The sequence below is a fragment of the Giraffa tippelskirchi genome, chromosome 10, assembly GCF_054371585.1.
Source record: "Giraffa tippelskirchi isolate mGirTip1 chromosome 10, T2T-mGirTip1v1.2.pri, whole genome shotgun sequence".
Classification (NCBI taxonomy): domain Eukaryota; kingdom Metazoa; phylum Chordata; class Mammalia; order Artiodactyla; family Giraffidae; genus Giraffa; species Giraffa tippelskirchi.
Genome location: NC_137284.1, coordinates 151,051,400 through 151,065,589, shown reverse-complemented (window position 1 = coordinate 151,065,589; position 14,190 = coordinate 151,051,400). Strand labels below are relative to the sequence as shown.

Below are 14,190 nucleotides of genomic sequence, written 5' to 3'. Positions count from 1 at the left end.
AAAAAAACATAATTAGCTAGAAGACTATTCATACCAGCTTCTTAATTAAGGAAAATAAAAATGTATCTATATTGCTTCAGTGTGATCCCAAATGGAAAAATGAGTAAGAGTTCAATTTGATGAGCTGACAAAGAAATATCACAGGAGAATAAAGTTTAAGAGTTTTTTACCTAAGTTTTTTAATCAAATTCATTTAATTTTTTTTTATATACAAAGTTGATGATATATGATTGCTAAGATTCTTGTTTTGCAAAGTTTATTTAGGTATGCAAGCATAAAAAATGGACCAATTATAAATTTTGCATTGTTTTTAACCCTTGTAAATTAACAGTAATTCTTAAATTTATACTTTATTATATATAAAGTATAAGAAATCAAACTTGCTATGTATAAATTATAAGAAATCATCACCATCTCCTATATGCACTATTGAAATTATATCCACCATTCAACCTTCAATCAAAAGAAAATTTTCTTTGAAGATTTTACATATCACCTACATATCGTATCGTCATAATCCTTTACTATGTCTCTTGTATTTGAAATTCTTTATCAAATTCTGGAAGGGAATTAAAACTTCTTGGATTTTTGTGTTCCTATAAAAGTCACACCTTCCCTAGACTCTTCACATGCTGTGAGAATTAGGTCTGTACCCATTTGTTTAGTGTTCAGAGATCAGAAAGGAGAATAAAACTTCTCTTAAACAGCCCGGAGTAGGTCCCTAAATTAAGCTCCCAAGTTGTTGGGAAATCTCAGGGACTATCTCCCTAGGCATCTATATTTCAAAAGGTCTGAAACCCAGACCCTGGAGACATCTCTATGCCATAAAATTCTGAGGTACCCATGGTTTATCTGGGAAAGATATATCTACCTGACAAGTGGTTAGGGTGAAAACCCAGGATTCTTTCCATCTCTTCTCAAAGGAACAAGAGAGTTTTATCTCCTTTCAGGAGGGAGGAAGGGCACCTATCTAACAGTGCATTGCTAACCCTTTGTTCCCCGTTCCTCACCCTTTCCATCTGCCCTCGTGCCTGATCGAGCGGCAGGGCGTGGAGCAGGGGGCAGAGGCACTTGTTTTGTTGTTGCTCAGTGGCTCGGTCGTGTCTGGGTTTTGTGACCCCATGGCTGTAACCCACCAGGCTCCTCTGTCCAAGGGATTTCCCAGGCAAGAACACTGGAGTGTGTTGCCATTTCCTTCTTCAGGGGATCTTCCAGACCCAGGGATGGATCGAACCCTCATTTCCTGCATGGCAGGTGGATTCTTTACCAATAAGCCACCTAGGAAACCCCATTTTTTGTTTACTATGTGTAATTAATGAGGAATCTGTCTTTGATTCTGTATGCATTCAGGATAAAATTAACAAAGACAAATCTTAGGTATATTAAAACAATTGTTTTCATTTTTGGATTCACACATCTTCTGATCTGATGTGGACATATATTTGTTTTCTAATCACCATTTCTTTATAACATATAGTGTATTGGACATAGAAGAAAGCAAATGTTTGTCCCAGGTAAGTATTTGTTCAGTGAATGAGAACAAGAAGAAAGGAACCTCTGTTATCTAAGTTGGATGTAAGAAGATGCTCCAAACAGTGTTGAGACTGGACCTTGAACTTTGTGAGTGTCATGTTGTATGACCCTAGATGATATTATGCTGTGTAATGTATGGATGTGGGCTTCCCTTGCAGCTTAGTCGGTAAAGAATCTGCCTGCAGTGCAGGAGACCTGGGTTCAATTCCTGGGTTGGGAAGATTCCCTGGAGAAGGATTTAGCAACCCACTCCAGTATTCTTGCCTGGAGAATCCCACGGACAGAGGAGCCTGGCGGGCTACCGTCCATGGGGTCCCAAGAGTAGGACACGACTTAGTGACCGAACCACAACCACCACAAATGTATGGATGTAATGGAGTGAGTGGACATGAAGTTGTAATGTTGTATGCAGTGTAATGTAACATCACATGACCCTGTTCTCCTGAGCATATGTGTGGCTAGAATAGCCCTGAGGAGGTACTTTCAGAGAAAGCCATTCTGCCCAGTGTGAGCCTAGCATTTTCCAGTCTTGTTCTGCAAAAAATAATATTCTCCTAACACCACCCCTTTCTCCTTACTATTAAAGGTAAGGTTTTACAACAAACATTCTGTATATAAAATGCAAGCCTTTAACCGAGAAAACATCTGTTCCTTATACGAGTTCTTTATTCCTAAGTCAAGTATTTAAGTTTTTTTAAATGCACTGAAAATTTTATTTAGTCTTTTAAAGTATTACAGTTTTTGTCTTTGGGCTTCCCTGGTGGCTCAGACAGTAAAGAACCTGCCTGCAATGCAGGAGACCCAGGTTCAAGATTCCCTGAAAAGGGGAACAGCAACCCACTCCAGTATTCTTGCCTGAAGAATTCTGTGGACCAAGGAGCCTGGCAGGCTATATTGGGTGGCAAAGAGTCGGACATGACTGAGCACTAATACTTTTCATGGTTAATGGTTGAAAGGGTTTTGTTGTATTCTTTTCTGCTTTATCTTTCTTTGGTATTTGTGCTTTTAAACAAGAAGGAACAAAGACGCACCAGGCAGGGAGACCCACCTGTATGAAAACTCTGAGCAACAGGAGTGTGGCTAGGCCATACTCAGAGAAAGGGCGGGTGAAGCAGACATTATGAGGCTAAAAAGCTAAGTTGGAGTCACAGAGCTGGTGCGTTCTGTCACTCGGTTGTGTCTGACTCTTTGTGACCCCATGGACTGCAGCCCACCAGGCTCCTCTGTCCATGGGGATTATCCAGGCAAGGATACCAGAGTGGGTTGCCATGCCCTCCTCCAGGGGATCTTCCCAACCCAGGGATAGAACCCAGGTCTCTTGCATTGCAGGCAGATTCTTTACCATCTGAGCCACCAGCAAAGCCCACAGAGCTGGTAGGTCATGTTAATTAAGGCTGATATAAGGAGGAACACAGATGATATCACTTAGTACTCCTCAAAAAAAAAAAACTTTGTATTTGGAAATAATTTCAAGCTTAAAAATCACAAGAAAGATATAAGAATGGTACCCTTTACACAGATTTCACCATGCATTAACATTTTGTCACACTGGTTACACCATTTGACTGTAAACTCCAATATATATTCCCATCCCTCTAAATTCCTCATAGAATTTCCTAAGAACGAAAGGACTCTCTTGCGCAATTATAGTATAGTATCAAATTCTGGGAATAGTGAGGGTTATAACACCAGAGCCCATATTTCAATTTTTAGCCAATTAACACATTGTAGGCTATATTCATTTTCTATCCCTGCTATAATAAGTCATCAATAATTGTGTGGCTTAAAACAATACACACACTTTTTTTTTTTTAATAACTCTATAGGTCACAATTTGTTAGCATTTTCACTGGAGCACAGAGAGGCACAAAGCACTGGCAGACTGAGCTTCTTCCCAAAGACTCTAGGAGGGAATTCTTACCTTGCTTGCTTGAGTTTTGCAGAATCCAGGTCCTTGGTGTTGCAGGGCCAAGGTCTCTGTTTCCTGGCTGATTGCAGGACCACAGTCATTCCCAGATTTCAGAGACCACTGCCATTTTTTGGCTTGTGATCCTCCTCCTCTGTATTCAAGACCAGCAGCAGTGGATCAGGAACTGCTGGATCTCCCTTTTTAACAACTGGGAGGTTCTTCACTTTTTCAGTTCAGCTCAGTCACTCAGTCGTGTCCGACTCTTTGAGACCCCATGAACCGCAGCACACCAGGGCTCCCTGTCCATCACCAACTCCGGAGTCTACCCAAACCCATGTCCATCGAGTTGGTGATGCCATCCAGCCATCTCATCCTCTGTCATCCCCTTCTCCTCCTGCCCTCAATCCTTCCCAGCATCAGGGTCTTATCAAATGAGTCAGCTCTTCGCATCAGGTGGCCAAAGTATTGGAGTTTCAGCTTCAACATCAGTCCTCCCAATGAACACCCAGGACTGATCTCTTTTAGGATGGACTGGCTGGATCTCCTTGCAGTCCAAGGGACTCTCAAGAGTCTTCTCCAACACCACACTTCAAAAGCATCAATTCTTCGGCACTCAGCTTTCTTCATAGTCCAACTCTCACATCCATACATGACCACTGGAAAAACCATAGCCTTGACTAGACAAACCGTTGTTGGCAAAGTAATGTCTCTGCTTTTTAATATGCTGTCTAGGTTGGTCATAGCTTTTCTTCCAAGGAGTAAGCATCTTTGAATTTCATTGCTGCAATCACAATCTGCAGTGATCTTGGAGCCCAGAAAAATAAAGTCAGCTACTGTTTCCACTGTTTCCCCATCTATCTGCCATGAAGTGATGGGACCGGACGCCATGATCTTAGTTTTCTGAATGTTGAGCTTTAAGCCAACTTTTTCACTCTCCTCTTTCACTTTCATCAAGAGGCTCTTTAGTTCTTCTTCAGTTTCTGCCATAAGGGTGGTGTCATCTGCATATCTGAGGTTATTGATATTTCTCCCGGCAATCTTGATTCCAGCTTGTGCTTCCTCCAGCCTAGCGTTTCTCATGATGTACTCTGCATATAAGTTAAATAAGCAGGGTGACAATATACAGCCTTGATGTTCTCCTTTACCTATTTGGAACCAGTCTGCTGTTCCATGTTCAGTTCTATTTGTTGCTTCTTGACCTGTATACAGGTTTTTCAAGAGGCAGGTCAGGTGGTCTGGTATTCCCATCTCTTTCAGAATTTTCCACAGTTTATTGTGATCTACACAGTCAAAGGCTTTGGCATGGTCAATAAAGCAGAAATAGATGTTTTTCTGGAACTCTCTTGCTTTTTTGATGATCCATCAAATGTTGGCAATTTGATCTCTGGTTCCTCTGCCTTTTCTAAATCCAGCTTTAACATCTGTAAGTTCATGGTTCACACATTGCTGAAGCCTGGCTTGGAGAATTTTAAGCATTACTTTACTAGCTTGCAAGATGAGTGCAATTGTGCAGTAGTTTGAGCATTCTTTGGCATTGCCTTTCTTGGGGTTGGAATGAAAACTGACTTTTTCCAGTCCTGTGGCCACTGCTGAGTTTTCCATATTCACTTTTTAGGACTCATGTAACGCAGCTAAACCCATGGTAATAACCCAGTATAATCTCTCCTGAAGATCTGTAACCTTACTCACAGCTGGGAAGTCTCTTAGCCTTGTAAAGTGACATAGTCACAGGTCTGGGATTAGGGTGAAGACATGAAAGGGGTGAGAGGGGAGCATTAGTCTGTCTGCAACACAGGGCAGGAGTTCTGCCACACGGCAGCCTAATGCCTTGCCTGACCTCACGTAGTCCTATATGGCAAGGCTTGACCACAGTCTCACGTGAGTCCTGGAGACATCCTAGACTCCTCCTGGATCAAGGGGAGATACTCAGGCTTGAGAGGAGCTGCCATAGAGCTGTGTCTCATCTCTCTCCATACTTTCATTTGAGCCCAAGACTTTCCTCTCCCCAACCTACTGTGACACAGCTGCAGGCCTCTAAATAATCTGCTTAACTCCTCGGTCTACCTTACAATTGGCCACCTGTGCCTGGGCCCTCCAGTTGGCATCATCTTGTAAGATGAGAGACATGGGGGCTGACTATGATGACCTCATGTGTGCAGTGTCAGGAATGAACTGCCGGAGTCCATCTGGGCTTGTTGTCCCCTGATTGGCCACATACCGGTAGTGGCAGGTCAACCCGACAGGTTCAAGAGTAAACCTCCTGACCTCAGTAGCCACTGTGCTGCTGTGTTGGGTCTACTTGACCACCAGACATCCAAAAATGTCCTACATACTATTGTTTTTTTCCTATCTGGGGCCCAATCCAGGATCAAGCATTATATCAATTTTATTTATCATGTCTCCTTGGTCTCATTTAATCTGAAAGATTTCCTTCACCTCCCTTCTTTCCCCTTAACATTGACATTTTTGGATGGTATTTCTTTCGTTTGAGTTTAATGTTTCCTCATGATTAAGTCAGTTTATGTACGTATGGCTTGAGTTTTGAATAACTGATGTGTCTCCTCATTGTTTCACATCAGGATACAGATAATGTCAATGGAACCTTTATTAGGGGCTTCCCTGGTGGCTCAGCAGTAAAGAATCCAGCTCCAATGCAGGGTATGCAGATTCGATCCCAGGATCAGAAAGATCCCCTGGAGAAGGAAATGGCAACCCACTCCAATATTCTTGCCTGGAGAATCCCATGGATGGAGGAGGCTGATAGGCTACAGTCCATTGGTGTTGCAAAAGTCAGACACAACTTAGCAACTAAACCAAAACAACCTTTATTAGAGATGCTAACTGTGATCACTAGGTTAAAGTTGTAACCACTAGTCTCCTCCACTGAGTTACTGTTTTTCTTTATGTAATAAGTTTCTTGATTCTATGCAAAGATGCTGCTTCTCTTCAAAATTTCCACCCACTAGTTTTAAAACCTGTTGAAAATTCTTGCCCCAATTATAACTATGATGGTTTCAAAACAGCAATTTTCTAGCTTCATCATTGTTACTTAGCATTCTACTAAAAGGAAAAGTTGTTCCTTCCTAATTAGTTAGGTTCTTAGTTACATCCAGGTATAGTAGAAATCATGAAATGCTTGTCTGAGGCTGTTTCATTCAGTTTAGAGTATTGCATTATCATTTTATTCTGCTTTGTGCTTGAGATTTGTGGGGGAAATTTCAACAGCTTTAGAGTTTGGGTTTTCATTTTCTCTTCCTACTGCAACTCTGTATGGATGTGATAGGCTTTTTCTTGTTCCAATTTATTTTCTGGACAGAATTTCTTGATCAAAAGTACTGGCTTTTACTAAGGGGAAGGGCAACTTCATTCTTGGACAACACGGTGAGCAGTAGAGGCAAGTTGGTTTTTCATATGGTTCTCTAGTGCTTCTTCTGTATCCCTGATATTCTCTTTGAACATCTCTGTCCTTCCCACTACATGTTTAAAAAGAATGCCTCCACCCTCTTTTTTTTTCTGCCACACTGGAGGGGATGCGAGATCTTAGTTCCCTGACCAGGGTTGGAACATGTCCTTCCTGCAGTGGAAGTGTGGATCCTTAACCACTAAACCGCCACAGAAGTCCTCCCACCCTTCCTATTTACCTTCTCCTGAGGCTCGGTGGTGGGCTTCCCTGGTGGCTCAGAGGGTAAAGCATCTGCCTGCAATGTGGGAGACCTGGATTCGATCCCTGAGTCGGGAAGATCCCTTGGAGAAGGAAATGGCAACCCACTCCAGTATGAGGCTCCATGGTAAAGCATCTGTCTGCCAATGCAGGATACTTAGGTTCCATCCCTGAGCCAGGAAGATCCCCTGGAGAAGGAAATGACAACCCACTCCAGTATTCTTTGACTGGGAAATCCCATGGCCAGAGGAGCCTGGCAGGCTACAGTCCATGGGGTCACAAAGAGCTGGACACGACTGAGTGACTAAACAAAGAAACTTGGAAATACTGCTTTTCTGAAGCAGCCACTCAGGTCCACACACTCTCGAGACCCTTCCCTTGCTTGTAACCAGTGCTGTGCCTAGTATTTGAACACTCAATGTTGTCTTTTCAGGGTTGATTCTGACTGTGCTTGGTCTCTGTCCTTAGCTTCTCAGTCTTCTATTTACAGTCATTCACCTCACCCTCTCATACTCCTCATGCCTGCAGGCTGGTCATGGCATCAGGGGCTCCAATGATACTTCTGCTGTTATTTACGTAGTGGATATTTTTGTCTGTACCTACAAGTTACTGAATAGTTTTTAGGCGATGCTGGGCTGCACTCCATGGGCCCTGAACTTGCCCAGCTTCAGGACTAAAGAAAGAGCTCAGAGTCAGCAAGAGAGACATCAGTGGTTAATGGTTGAGGGGATTTACAGGTCTGAGGAAGGTTCTGGAGCAACTCCCCATCCTATGCAACTGGCAGTGGGAGATGGCAGGACATGACAGCGATCTTTGCTCCCGGGGAGGAGGGGAGATTACTAGTTATAGGGGAATTAATATCAGGTGGGCCCATTAATTATCAGGGAAACCAGCAGAGGGACACCTGATCACTGCCCCTTTGTTAAGAAAATCACTGTTGGGGCCTGGGGCAAGTATGCAGGAAGGTCAGTCTTGTGAGCTGGGTGGAGGTGAAGCAGGCACTGGTCTGACGAGATATAGAGAGAGCAAGAGAACAACCATACTGAATGGCCTGCATACCAGAGATTGTGCAGAAAATTTGGATGTGGATGGCCAATTAACTTAGGGACAACCATAAATTCACCTAAGAACTTTAGGCATTTTACATGACTCAATTTGCATTTTGAAAATATCTTTACTTCTCTGAAGAGAATAGATTTATAAGAGTCGAGAATGGATTCAAGAGATGGTTATGTTAGTCCACATAAATGATTGTTGTGTTTTGATCAGAGGTTCTGGAAGTGAATATGGAGAGAAATACACAGAATTAAGAAATGATTAGAAGTTTTCATTGAAAAGATTTAATGATTAGATGTAAGACACTAGCTTCCTATCAAAGGCTCTGTGCATGCTCTTACCTCAAAGCTTTATCATGTTACCCTCCCACTGCCCAGAATGCACATTAGTGTATATAGTAGATAGAATAATTACACACACACCACCGCCATACACACACACACCACTGCCACACACACACACACAAAGATAACCACATTCTAGATTGCAAAAGCTATGAATACCTGACATAGAGAAAGGTGTTTTTCAAATATAAGTAAGTGTCTTCAGCTGGAGAGATTACCATGACTTACTCAGGTGGACCCAATATAGTCAGGCATCCTTGTAAGAGAGGCAGAAGGTGTTATGCTGGAAAAAGAGAAGAAAGCATGAACTGAGGAACGTGGCTAACGTCGAAAAGTGGAAAAGGCAAGGAGCAAAGCTTTCCTCAGCCTCCAGAGGGAATGAACTTCAAACCTATATCTTGATTTTAGACCAAGAAGAGCCAGTTTGGACTTCCAACTCTAGAACTGTAAGGTATTTGTGTTGTTTTGAGCTACTAGTGAAAGCGAAAAGTGAAGTCGCTCAGTCGTGTCCTACTCCTTGTGACCCCATGGACTGTAGCCTACCAGGCTCCTCCATCTATGGGATTTTCCAGGCAAGAGTCCTAGAGTGGGTTGCCATAGCTACTAAGGTTTTGGTAATTTGTCACAGCAGCCATATGAATGTATTAATCAATTCAGTTCAGTCACTCAGTCGCGTCCGACTATTTGCAACCCCATGGACTGCAGCACAACAGGGTTCCCTGTCCATCACCAACTCCCGGAGCTTGCTCAAACTCATGTCCATCAAATCAGTGATGCCATGCAACCATCTCATCCTCTGTTGTCCCTTTCTCCTCTCGCCTTCAATCTTTCCCAGCATCAGGGTCTTTTCCAATGAGTCAGTCAGGTATTAATTAGGTATTAATACCCAGTGAAAGTGAAGTCACTCAGTCGTGTCTGACTGTTTGCGACCCCATGGACTATAGCCTACCAGGTTCCTCCATCCATGGGATTTTCCAGGCAAGAATACTGGAGTGGTTGCCATTTCCTAATATCAGGTATTAATATCAGTGTACAAATAGTATTAATAATACAATTAGTATTATTTATTAATATTATTTTAATAATAAATTGATATTGTTAGTAATAGTACAAATAGTATTAATAATAGTGGTACAAATCTCACAAGCAAACCACTTCACTTTCTCGAGAACTCTGCTCAACTCTTACTTCATGAGAGAAATTTTCCCTAACCCTAGCATCTAAAATACTCCTCTCACTCTCTAGCCCCTAAGCTGGCTTTCTGTTAATGCCTATATTCATCTGTGAGTTTAGGGGTTTGGTTTGGTTTGTTTTTGAGGTTTTACTTTTTTGCATATAAGAACACATTTGCTTTCAAACACCACTGCTTTTTTTTCAGCATCCTGAAACAGTGCCTGGCATGTGTTAGTACATATTTCTCGAATAAACATAAAATTCTTAAACTGTTGAATGGTAATGCTATTTTCTAATATAAGTAAATGCCATTTTCTAATACAAATAACACTTGATAAAGAGAGTATTTAGGGGAAAATAGGTTTTGTTTAGGATATGATGAGTCTGAGATGCTTGTGAGACACTGGAATTCCAAAGGGCTGTTTGTCCTGGGCATATGAACTTGATGATTTTAATCATACAGCTGGTAACTGAGATCATAGAGGTAGAAGAGCTCTTCTAGAAACTGAGTGTGGTTCCTTACTGGCATCATCACTGGGTTGCCCCATTTATACCTGAAACTTCTCAAAAATAGCTCATTTTTCCCCATCATCTCCACATATGGATTTTCCCTTGATATCTCAATCTTAGTTAATGGTACTATCTATCAGTCATCCAAATGGAAACTTTAACTCTTCCATACTTTAATATAGAATTATTGAGTTTGGGACAAGAGTCCTTATGAAAGAGAGTCAAGAGAATCAATCAATTAAGCAAGTTCTATTGATTCTATTTCATATGTATCTTAAAACTCCATCCACTATTTTGTATTCTTACTGTCCCCGCCCTGGTTCATATATCTTCTCTTTCTTGACTTATTTTAACAATTTTCTAACCAGTCTCCTAGCTTCAATCCTCTTCTCCAATTTATCTTCCTCTCTATCACAAAGCCAAAATTTAAATCTGTCATTTCCTGACAATGAAAGAACTCCCTAATATTACTATACAAGATTTGTCACAATCCACTTCTAACCTCCCATGCAATATTTATTTTAAATCTCTTATTTCTGCCCTCACCTGATACCACCCCCAAAATATTGCTTCAATTCCCACCTTGTGAGCATGGCACACTTCTTCATGATTCTGTGCTTTTGCAAATGTCCTTGTTACTTCTCCATCCATCCAGGTCCAACTTATCCTTCAAAATCCACCTCAAAATTTAATTCTTTAGTGAAACTTTATTTCTGCCTTTTTAACCAATATAGGTTTCTCTTTCCTCTTTAATCCCACAGCCTAGTGCATATTTATCTACCAAGAATTCTCACACTCTTCTGAAATGGTTTATTTGGGTGCTTGCTGTTGTTCAGTTGTTAAATTGTGTCTGACTCTTTGCGACCCTGTGGCCTGCAGCACACCAGGCTTCCCTGTCCTTCACTATTTAGGTGCTTACATGCATGCTTTACTATAGTTTCAGCACTGTAAACTTTTTATTTCTTATTATATTTATCTTTGGACTCATGTGTCTGGCATAGTGCCTGGCCTATATTATGTATGAAAAATGTGATGCATGAATAAAGTCAAGCTCACTAAATAACAGCCTGGGAAATAATAATATAAGGGAGCTCTAAAAGTGTTTCCTAAAGAGCTCCCTATACCAATGGATATGTATTAATATTTTTAATTTTTATTTTGTGTTGGAGTATAGTTGATTTATAACTTGTGTTAGTTTCAGGTGTACAGCAAAGGGAATCGGTTATACGTATACATATATCCCTTCTTTTTCAGATTCTGTTCCCATATAGGTCATTACAGAATATTGAGTGGAATTCTCTGTGCTATACATTAGGTCTGTCTTGATTATTTTGTATATATGTTAATCCCAAGCTCCTAATTTATCCCTCCTCTGATCTTTCCCTTTGGGAACCCTGTTTGTTTTTGTAGTTTTATTTACTGTTTTATTACCTTTTTTATGTTATCAACAGGCATTATACTGTGAATACTGGTTAAAGATACTTGGCAATATTTGTAATAATTAGAAATGGGAGCTAAGTATTTCAGAGTAAGGCAATTACAGGTGAAGTCAATGTCCAGATCATGGCCATGGTCATGAGAGACAGAAATGGAAAAAAAAACAAAAAAACCTAAAGATCATTAAAGTCTTGTGTTGAACACCCACTTTGCCTCACCTCCCATCTTATGGTTCCACCATATGCATCAGCCATCAATAGTGCCATCCTTCTTAGGATTGGTTATCAAATAGCACTTTGTTCTCAATTGCACTGCACTCTTACCCTGCTCCGGAGTCTAGAGTCTGCTGCTTGGGGAGCCTGTGTGAATGACTCCAAGAGCAAGTTCAATTCCATGGAGTCAGGGTGGCTGTGCACAACCATTCTGTGTGCTGATTTGCCAGTAGATAACCTTGAGATTTATTATACAAGGACGGTCAAGCCTCAGTTGCCCACAGTAGGAACACGGACAAAATGCACCCTATACTGGCTTTCCCACCTTCTCTGGCTACTCTTACCAGTCCCGGATTCTGTTCCCTGAAAAGACTTCCCCCTGAATAAACTACTTGCCTTGTCATAGTTTAAGCTTTCTGACAGAAACTGTGATGAAAGAAACTCATCTCAGAATCGACCCTAAAAAGCAGACTCTTGAGAGTAAATTCTTGACCTGGTCAGATGGTAGTATCTCTGGTCCACCAGGCAGCGGTTACAACGCCATTACAGTGAGACGACGCGGTGGTTGCTGGGTACTGGATGGGCCCCTCCCACTAGTGAGCAACTGTCCAGGAGCAACCGTTAGAGGTCCTGCTCAGCCATTGGTCAGTGCTGCAGTTGGCCCCTCCCCCAAGTAAGCAACTGTCACTGAGCAACCGTTAGGGAGGCATTCCACTACTCTCCGAAGCGGAGTGCTGGTCCTTAGGAGGAGACTGAGGTAAGAGGCTGATCCTGGCCTTCTGGGAGGTAGGGGCCTTTAGCTCACCTGACTGAGGTCAGTGAGGGTGAACTGGGAGGCCACAGGGAACAGCCGGGGGCTGTATCCTGCCAGACTCCACAGCCCTTGCCAGGGCCACCCACGGGCCCAGCCCAGACCTTAAGGCGGCAAAGAACCCCTCCCCCATCCCTGCCTCTGCGACCTGATGGCAGCGGCAGTCTGCATAGAAAGCACTGTGGGGACCCAGCCCTGAGAGAGTTGCCAGCTGAAATCTGCCTCCTCTTCAGCCAGGATTTAGACCTCAGAGGGTGAAAGTTGTGCCAGGGAACCCTGTCCTTTCTTGTCAGAACAAAGGATAACATTTGTTAGATAGGGATTTACAGAAACATCGTTATCTGACCATGACCTGACCTCAAGAACATAGGATCTGACAGCAAGACTTTGCAACAACTCACCGTGCTCCTCCCTCTCCTAGAAAAGGGCTCTGCCCAGAGCTTTTGTGGAGTTCGAGGTTTTTAAGGCATGAGTCACTCATCTCCTTGCAGAGCCCTCAATAAACCTTTCTCTGTTCCAAACTCCAGCATTTTGGCATTGTTTGGCCTCACTGTGCATCAGGCCCGTAGACTTGTGTTTTGGCGGCAGTCATGAGGAAGACTCCCTCAGGATTCACCAAGGACACTGAGTGCCAGTCCAACTATGTTTCTAAGATGACTCTTTAAAGTTAGGACACAACACTAACCTACAACATATGTTGTAGAGATGTCAGAACTGCCTTAACAAAGTTATTGACGGAAAACTCCAGAGTATAAGAATGTTAAAATGAATTTATTACAATAAGATTGGAGAACCTGCCATCTGACCACACTTCTCAGGAGGGCCCAGAGAACAAACACTTCACCAACACAGTGAAGGATGCTCAGGTACAGATGGCTTGTTCATTTTGATGGTTTGATGATGGCTGTCCTAGAACTAAGATATGTAGAATCAGCAGGAATGATGGGATTCTGGAACGGCAGAGACTAGGTGGAAATCCCTAACCTAATACATGTGGTTACTGTAATGGGTAGCAAGATTTATTTACCAAGGTGCCTTGATCCACAAAGATTTATGACCAAGGGTAATAGACCATGGTGTTCCTAGGGATTAAAAATGTGGGAAGCCAATTATTTGTCTTATTTAAGGGAAAAAAATGAGAATTGTTAATGTAAGTTACAACACTAGAAAGTTGTGACCTCACATTGTTACTAAATCTGAGTTCACAGACCCAGAACCCATTAATAAACAAGGAGATATTGTTCCTTTAAGGAAGGAACTTGTAATATTCTTACAAGTATATAAAGTATAAACATCACTCTTGCCCTAATCTTCCCCTAAATTGGCCTTCGGCTATCTCCAGAATAACTGAGAAGGGGAATACCCAAACATTTTTGTGAGTTATTGGATACGATGCCTAATCTGACAGTGATACCTGGGAATCCCAAAGGCCATCATGTTGCCTGTTAGGGTTAGGACTTATGGAGGCCAGAAGATAAATTAAACCCTGACCCAAGAAGATATCACAGTGGGTCAATGGGTCCCCATTTTTTAATGTGTAATTA

The 14,190-nt window shown here is 42.1% G+C and overlaps 1 protein-coding gene and 1 long non-coding RNA gene across 10 annotated transcripts in view; one reads left to right on the top strand and one right to left on the bottom strand.

The window, feature by feature from the left end:
- LOC145523743 (uncharacterized) overlaps positions 1–12,385 on the bottom strand; it is a 237,653-nt gene extending 225,268 nt beyond the window's left edge. Inside the window, exons 1-2 of the long non-coding RNA XR_014066865.1 lie at positions 12,232–12,385; positions 8,663–8,786 (exon numbers count right to left, since the gene is read on the bottom strand). This is a non-coding gene — a long non-coding RNA (uncharacterized LOC145523743). The remainder of the gene's footprint in view (positions 1–8,662; positions 8,787–12,231) is intronic.
- A 173-nt stretch (positions 12,386–12,558) lies between these two features.
- The window catches only part of TPK1 (thiamin pyrophosphokinase 1), a 559,100-nt gene continuing 557,468 nt past the window's right edge, over positions 12,559–14,190 (top strand). For 6 of the 9 annotated variants that reach the window (XM_081534537.1, XM_081534527.1, XM_081534535.1 and 3 more), the window contains exon 1: positions 12,559–12,592. The gene's annotated coding sequence lies outside the window, so the exon portion shown is untranslated. Of the gene's footprint in view, positions 13,513–14,190 lie in introns of all 9 variants that reach the window. The other 3 variants (XM_081534531.1, XM_081534538.1, XM_081534532.1) reach the window with 1 other exon arrangement.